Source organism: Myxine glutinosa, chromosome 2, assembly GCF_964187855.1.
Source record: "Myxine glutinosa chromosome 2, kmMyxGlut1.1, whole genome shotgun sequence".
Taxonomy (NCBI): Eukaryota; Metazoa; Chordata; class Myxini; order Myxiniformes; family Myxinidae; genus Myxine; species Myxine glutinosa.
In genome coordinates, this window is record NC_136262.1 from 187,986,699 (window position 1) to 187,995,633 (window position 8,935).

Here is an 8,935-nt window from a genome sequence, read left to right on the forward strand (position 1 = left end):
GTGTCTGTCTGTCTATATGTGTGTCTGTCTGTCTATATGTGTGTCTGTCTGTCTATATGTGTGTCTGTCTGTCTATATGTGTGTCTGTCTGTCTATATGTGTGTCTGTCTGTCTCTATGTGTGTCTGTCTGTCTCTATGTGTGTCTGTCTGTCTCTATGTGTGTCTGTCTGTCTCTATGTGTGTCTGTCTGTCTCTATGTGTGTCTGTCTGTCTCTATGTGTGTCTGTCTGTCTGTCTTTATGTGTGTCTGTCTGTCTGTGTGTGTGTGTGTGTGTGTGTGTGTGTGTGTGTGTGTGTGTGTGTGTGTGTGTGTGTGTGTGTGTGTGTGTGTGTGTGTGTGTGTGTGTGTGTGTCTCTTTCTTTTTCTGGACCTCTCTCCCTCTCTGTCTCTTCTCCATCTCTGTCTGTGTCTCTGTCTGTCTCTCTCGTTCATTTATTTGCTAGTTGTGCCCAATTGTTGTCCCACTACCTCAGTGTCACTTAAAGCTTCCTCTTCCATGAGCTATACTTTTATAGAGGGGAGAGACTCATTGCAGGTGCTCAAAATAGAAATGTCGACAGGGGTGTGTTCCGTTAGCAAGACACTTGCTCACCAGGCTCGTTGAGCGGCTTGCTTGCTTCAAAGTGCTCAAGCTATCACTCCAACGGAACGGAGTGCTCGCTCAGCTCGGCACAGCTTAACAACATGGCAGCATCCATTGTAAGCAATGCCATTGTGTACTCGAGCAAATGCTGCCCGCAAACTGTCCTTTTCAGTTTTACTCGATCCTCCTGTGACGAGCGTTGCTGACCGTTTACATATTACGTACACAAAATATGGGTGGTCAATAATTATGCGGTTTAGCACACCCACACCACACCTCGTACACCGTTAAATACAAGAAACGCCCTTCAGTCTATTTGTGCACCAATCAGTCCTCCCACGGTCCAGCACTATTGATTGATAGTCGAGGAGAGGGTGAGAAAGGGAAATTGAATAAAGGGGGCAGGAGATAAAGGGGCAAATAAAGCTGAATGCCTCAACTCTGTGTTTGCCTCAAAATCTTGTGTCTCAAACCCGTCTCTCTCTGCACCCACCGTACCCAGTCGTACCTAGCTGCTCCTCTACTCTGTGTCCTCTCCTGACAAGGTGGAGAAGTTTTTGTCAATCCTCGACTTTGATTCTGCAACTGGACCAATCTCTGTGTGTGTGTCTAAACTAACCCTAACCTGTGTCTAAAAACTAACCCTAACCCTAACCAGACAGCATCAGCCCACGGGTCCTAAAATCCTGCTCTACCGCTCTATCTCATCCTCTCTGTTCTCTTCACCCTCTCTTTTGCTCAAGGTAATCTGCCATCTGCTTGGAAATCAGCAAACATTATCGCTTTACACAAAAAATGTGCAAAAACAAATCCTTGCAACTACAGACTTGGCATTTAATATGGAATTTTTTTTTTTTCTTGACGGGTTTACTTTCTTCACTCAGTATATCAATCTGGTGAGTTTCTTTTACACTTTGGTGATTTATTTGTTAAAAGAACCATGTCACTGATTGTCTGTCGCAGCAAGAAGTCAACAACAGGATTATATCACAGGTGGCGTGGCAAAATGTACGGACAGGTGCATTTGATGATTGGCTTCACAGTTGGGTATACAAGGGTTGTTGCGTTCTGTATTAGTGGAAAACAACTGCTGCACATCTCCAAAAGTTATTGCCGCTTCCTCTGGAGATGGTCCGTCAACTCGACAATGCTGTTTGTCATGGAGTGGTGGCTTTACGAAATTACGGCATGAAACGGCGTGCTATTGCTCGGCAGTATGGCATCACTCAAGGTCAGGTGTCAAAGATCCTGAAACGAAATGCTCAGAGGGGTGTCCCTATTCCAATACCGAGGCCAGGACGTCCCCGCACAACCACAAGGAGGGATGATCGCCAGCTGCACCGGTTAGTCCGCAATGGCCGTACCAAGTCAGCTAATCGGCTTAGGGCTGAGTGGCAGCAACTGACAAATGTGCCTGTATCCAGAAGGCTCGTCAACCAACGACTGGTTCAAGCAGGCTATCATGCCAGGCGTCCCCTGGGAAAGCCACGCCTGACCAGACAACACCGCCAGCGCCGATTGCAGTGGGCCAGAGAGCACCGTCAATGGCAGCCAGGACACTGGAATCACGTGATCTTCAGTGACGAGTCTAGATTTCTGGTCTATCGTCAAGATGGCCGCGTCCGAGTGTGCAGGCAAGTGCATGAAGCCTACAACGAAGATTGTATTGTGCCAAGAGTCCAAGCTGGAGGTGGTGGGGTGACCGTTTGGGCTGCTTTTCAAGCAGGGGGCAAAACTGACCTGGTTCTGAATGGAAACCTGAACCAGTTCAAGTACAGGGCCATTCTGGAAGAAACATTGCTTCCATTTGCTCGTGCAGCCTTTCGAGGAAACTTTGTCTTCCAAGATGACAATGCACGGCCTCATTGTGCTCGCATGATCCAACACTTTCTTGCTGACCGTGGTGTAGAGCATATGGAGTGGCCTGCCATGTCCCCGGATATGAATCCGATAGAGAACTTGTGGGCAGAATTAACGCGTCAAATTGACCACTTGGACCAGCAGCCGACCTCTGTGCGTGAATTGCAGCAGGCTATTGTCACTGCATGGCAAGCGATTCCTGTCCAAACCTTGGCAAATCTCGTGAACAGCATGCCTCAACGTGTACGTGCTCTCCTGAATGCTCGTGGGGGTTACACGAAGTACTGAACTGTAATTTTACTGTCCGTAATCCCAGTCGTAATTTAACTTTTGTTTTTGTTAAAAAAAAATTTGGCTAATGTGCAAAATAAAGAGATACTTCTGGAAAACGTACAGAAGTTTAACACAGTACTGTCCATGAATTGAGTTCGATATCAGTTGACATCACTTTCAAGGATCAATTTATTTGTTTCGAAATGTCAAATGTGGTTTTTGTTTCTTTTGAAGGTCACATTAACAAAATCTAGAGTAATTTCAACATAATTCCAATGAACTTTTGATTCTAAGACATCTTGAAAAGTAAGTTCACCCCCACAAAAAAAATATTCCATATTAAATGCCAAGTCTGTACAAACCAATCAGCCTGTTCCCAATTATCAGCAAAGTCATGGAATCCATCATTTCTTCGGATATCAAATCCTTCCTCTTCTCCAATGGCTTGATCTCCGATCATCAATTTGGATGCAGACCAGGTCACTCTACTCTGCACATGCTGCTTCTACTGTCTCATCAATGGATGGAGGTCCTCAATGCAAAACAGGAAATCAGAGCTGTCTCCCTTGACATATCACGTGCCTTCGATACGGTCTGGCACCCAGCTCTGCTCACCAAACTCTTTTCCTATGGTATCCATGGAAATCTCCATGCATGGCTTGCGGACTTCCTCTCTAGTCGTAGTCATCGTGTGGCCCTGAATGGATTTCTCTCATCTCCCCTTCCTGTCCAGGCTGGAGTTCCCCAAGGTAGTGTTCTGGGCCCTGTGCTTTTTCTGGTCTTCATCAATGATCTCTCCGACTCTCTGGAAAATCCTCTTTATCTCTTTGCTCTGCCACGCCATACTTCTTCCCTCAGATCTGCAGTCTGCAGCCTCCTCACTTTCTGCAGACCTGGACAAAATCACAGTCTGGTCAAACAAGTGGAACATGTCTTTCTATCCTGACAAATCTCACACTCTTACTATGTCTCTCCAAAAAGACCGTCTGGACAACCCTCCCATCGACTTTCTCAACAATCCTCTCCAAGAAGTTCTGCGCTCAAGCTTTTGGGTCTCACTATCTGTCATGATCTTTCCTGGGAAAACCACATTTCCAAGCTGGCCTCCAAAGCCAGTCGCCGACTGGGCATCCTCCATTGTGCGACGTCCTTCCTTGGCACACCTGAGCTCCTCACCACTTACAAGGCTTTCATCCGAAGCTCAATGGAATACTGCTCTCCGCTCTGGGCTGGTGCTCCTGCCTCACATCTAGCTCGGCTTCACGCTGTTGAAACCAAAGCTTTCAGAATCATTGGAATCTCCCGCGATGAAGCTGATTGTGAGGGCCTTTCACTCATTCACCACAGGCAGGTTGGTGGTCTTTCTGTCTTCTACCGACTCCTATCTGGCCTCGCTCACCCAGCTCTATCTGTGCTCTGCCCCCCAAATATTCCTACAGGTCACAAAAGATCTGTGAGCAACCCTCTTCTGGTGAAATTGCCAAAATCAAGACTCTCTATTCACCTTCACTCTTTTCTTCCCCTTTTCTCCCACCTCTGGAACAAACTCCCTCTCTTTTCAATCCCACTCCTCCCTCCAGATCTTTAAAACAGCTGTTCACCATCATCTCTTATCTTCCCCCATCCAAAACCTTGATCTTTTCTACCCCCGTTAATTCCCCCCAGATCCACTTTTCTGAATACCGACTTCTTTCCTGGAAGTCCGAGCAATGTCCATGTGTTTTATTCCTCTCCCACCCCCTACCCCTCCTTCCCATGCCTCCTCCCCCCAAGTCCTCTCCCTCCCACAGATGTCCCTGCTCTCAAATGTTGTACTTGTGTGCTTCCCCTCTCTCCCCATCTTGTCTCCCGCTCCCTTTATTTTGTCTTGTGTCCGGTTTTTTTTTGTCATCAATGTTAGCTCTTACACGAGCCTCGATCTTGTATACAAAAAACCAAAAAAAACAAGGCGATGGTGGTGATTATGTGATTCGGGAGTCGCGAGAGGAGGATATGGAGAAAGGGAATACCGGGACGGGCCAGCAATTGAGGAGAACAGGAGATGGACCTATATAATCAAGAGGTTGGGACAGTTGAATGGGGATTGACTTAACGTTGGTGTGTGTGTGTGTGTGTGTGTGATGTGTATATGTGGCGTGTGTGTGTGTGTGTGATGTGTATATGTGACGTGCGTGTGTATATGTGACGTGCATGCGTTTGTGTGTGTGTTGGTATGTGTTGTATCGTTGTTGTCTCCATAATTTGGGTTTTAGAAAGTGGAACGGAGCCCTACTGGAATGTATCCATCCCCGCTTCAGTGAAGAATTGCGATTCATGGGCTAAGTTGTGAAGTTATGTTGTTCTCAGAGTTTTGTTCCAAGAGCTTTTTTCAGGATCGTCACTGAGCTCCGTTCAGCGTCCAACTGTAGTTTGTTTGATCATGGTTTTTAAGATCTCTGTGAAGTTCTTCTTTATCATTCCCGTTGCCCTATTATCACTGGTACAGTTTTGGAACTCTTCAGCTTCCAGGATCTTTTCACTTCATTCTTGAGGTCTTGGCATTTGGTCTTTTTCTTAATTTCTGCATTATTTAGGCAGATATCACAGGCAGATATCATTTCTTGATATCACACAAAATTGCTGGGTACTGATATCTCAATCAGCAATGCTGTCTTTTTCCTTTTTGTTTCTGAGTACAAAGTCCGGACGTAATGCTTTGTTTTCTATGTTCACACTGGATGGGATCATCAAGTCGAATGTGAGCATTACGTCCTTGTATTCAATGATGGCTTTTGGTTCACGTTTCCATGAGTTTTGTGGAACTGGGATATTGAAATATCTGCAGATGTGTCATGGATTACTCGACATACATTGTTGTGTCTTTGGGTGTACAGCTACTCTGACATGAGTTTTTTACATCCCAATAGGATGTGACTTGTGCTTTTTTGTTTCTACCTTGCAGAACCTACACTTGTCCAATTGACGCAGTCTTGCCATCTTTCTAAATCCATTGGTGTGGTGTCTTTGGTCCTGTTCATTAATAAAATGATTCGTTCGCCGTCCCAGTTGAGCTGACCTCTTCTTATCCACACCAATGAGCCTTCTTTGTTTATCCCCACTCTGTCCAATTATTTTTGTGTTTTCCTGCTCTTTTGTCATTCTCCCAGTTGTTGGTGAATATTTCTTGATATTTATTTTTATATATTTATTTTGTCTTTTTGCCATCGTTGGAGCTGTATTTGTTGCTGTTTCGGTTTGGTGCATGACATCTTCTAATCATACCGGTTTTTGGAAGTTTTTTGCATGACGAGTGAGTAATACCTTTTCTGGTTTGTGAGTGAGACCCAATTCAATTCCGATCGAAATTCCATTTCTGCCAATGTCCCGATAGAGGGTTTTCAGAGTTATCCCATAATGCCTTGCGTGCCACCATGTCAGTTTTATTCACTTCCCTGGCAATGATAGCATCAGTAACTGCAACTGGACCAAACGGCATCATCCCAAATCATCCCAAAGTATACATCCCAAATCAAATTATCCTAAAGCATGCATCCCAAATCATCCTAAAGTAAACATCATCATTAAGGTTGTACTTGTGTGCTTCCCTCTCTCTCCCCATCTTGTCTCCTGCTCCCTTTATTATGTGTTATGTGTCCGTTTGTTTTTTTTGTGATTAATGCTAGCTCTTACACGAGCCTCGATCTTGTATACAAAAAAAAATAATCCCAAATCATCCCAAAGTATACATTCCAAATCATCCCAAAGTATACATCCCAAATCATCCCAAAGTATACATCCCAAATCGAATCACATGACTTTTTCCCATTGCTCTCTGGCATTGCGATGACTGCCTTACAATCTCCCACCCTTAGATTTCTCTTCTGTGCAACATGTTCCAAAACTCTCTGTTGCACAATGTCATGGTCCCTATTTCCATTATCTTACCCATTACCCAATACCTTGTATTTCCCAACATTCAGCGTCTTCTCTGCCGATTCTACGAGTGCATATTCATATACAGTGCCCTCCATAAGTATTGGAAAATTTGTTATTATTGCTAAATACTCAAGAAAATTGGATTTCAGATCAAAAGGTGAATATGAGGCAAGAGTACAGAAGGTCAACTTTTATTTCTTGGTATTTCTATGAATATATGTTTTACCATTGTAGAATAATAACACTTTTTATGTTCAGTCCTTCCATTTTAGTTAAGCATAAGTATTGAAACAGATGACTGGCAGGTGTTTCTTGTTGCTGAGCAAATAAAAGATGACCGTAATGATAACATTGTTATTATAAAATATATATTGTTATGTTTGTAGGTGGTAGTGATACTTTAGTCCAGGTATATTTGTATAGATGAGCATGCTCCGATTGTCGTGGAGAAGAAGAACCACCTCAATGTACTATAAGTACTATAACCACCTCAATGTACTATAATCCTCCCTGTCTACAGGCATCATCCCACCTTCCCTCAAAATTGCTGCTGTTACCCCCATTCTAAAAAAACCTGGTCTAAACCCTGATACCCTAAACAACTTCAGACCCATCTCCAACCTACCCTTTCTGTCAAAAGTTTTGGAACGCGCTGTAGCCACTCAACTCAAACATCACCTCTCTGCCAATAACCTGTATGAAACATTCCAATCTGGATTCCGCTCCAACCACAGTACTGAAACTGCTCTCCTCAAAATCACCAACGACCTTCTCCTCTCCTCTGACGCTGGCAACCTCAACATTCTCGTCCTCCTCGACCTCAGCACTGCCTTTGACACCATCGATCACACCATCCTCCTCACCCGACTTGAATCCACCTTTAACGTTACCGGCACTGCCCTCTCTTGGATTAAATCATACCTCTCTGACAGACACCAGTTCATCTCCATCAATAACTGCAAATCCCCACTGCTCCCCTCCCCCAAGGTGTCCCCCAAGGTTCAGTTCTTGGCCCCCTCCTCTTCATCCTTTACCTGTCCCCCCTCGGTCACTTAATCCGCCGTCATGGTCTCCAATTCCACTGCTTCGCCGATGACATCCAGCTTTTCATCTCCACCAAGTCCGTCTCCACCGACACCCACTCTATCATGACAAACTGCATCACTGAAATAAAATCCTGGCTTCAAATCAACTTCCTCAAGCTTAACTGTGATAAATCTGAAATAATCATCATTGGCCCAAAAACGCTCACAAAATCCACCCATAACTTTGCCCTCAACATCGACGGTATCCCAGTATCCACCTCCCCTCACATCCGGAATCTTGGCGTCATCTTTGATCAAACCCTCTCCTTCGACAAATACACTAAACAGATCACAAAGTCAGCCTTCTTTCACCTGAAAAACATTGCCCGTCTCCGCTCATCCCTCTCCTCCACGGCTGCAGAAACCCTCATCCACGCCTTCATCACCTCCCGTCTGGACTACTGCAATAGCCTCCTCTATGGTTCACCCTCAAAAATCACCAATAAACTCCAATACATTCAGAACTCCGCTGCCCGTCTACTCACCCATTCACGGACCCGTGACCACATCACCCCCGTCCTTTACAAGCTTCACTGGCTCCCCATCCCCCAGAGAATCCAGTACAAAATCCTCCTCTTGACATACAAAGCCCTCCATAACCTGGCCCCATCCTACCTGGCTGACCTCCTCTCCAGACACACTCCCACCCGCAACCTCCGCTCTGCTGGTACCAACCTCCTGACCCCCTCCATCCGGACCAAATTCAGATCCTGGGGGGACAGGGCCTTCTCCATCGCTGCTCCCACCCTCTGGAACTCACTACCTCACACCATCAGAGACTCCTCCTCACTCACCACATTCAAAACATCACTAAAGACCCACATGTTCAACACTGCATTCAACATTCAACCCACAGCATTTAACCCCTGACTATCTCTTCTCCTTCTCCCTCCTTTTGCTTTAAATATTTCCCTATTGATTCTTGTCTTTTTGCAATTGTTGTTTTCATGTATTGTTATGCATTATGTTTTCCACTCTGTCAAAGTGCCTTTGGGCTTCTTGAAAAGCGCTATACAAAATAAATGAATTATTATTATTATTATTATAAGTAGGGATCCGGTAGACCGTGTGTTCGGATTAAGTGCATCTTTGTCCCATTACGAGGAGTGGGGTATGTTAATTCGCTCAGGGATTATGGGTAATGTATCCCTTGTATTTCGACACCTCTGTAATGTATTTCCTATGTCCCTTTTGGCACCACACCATAGACACATAGC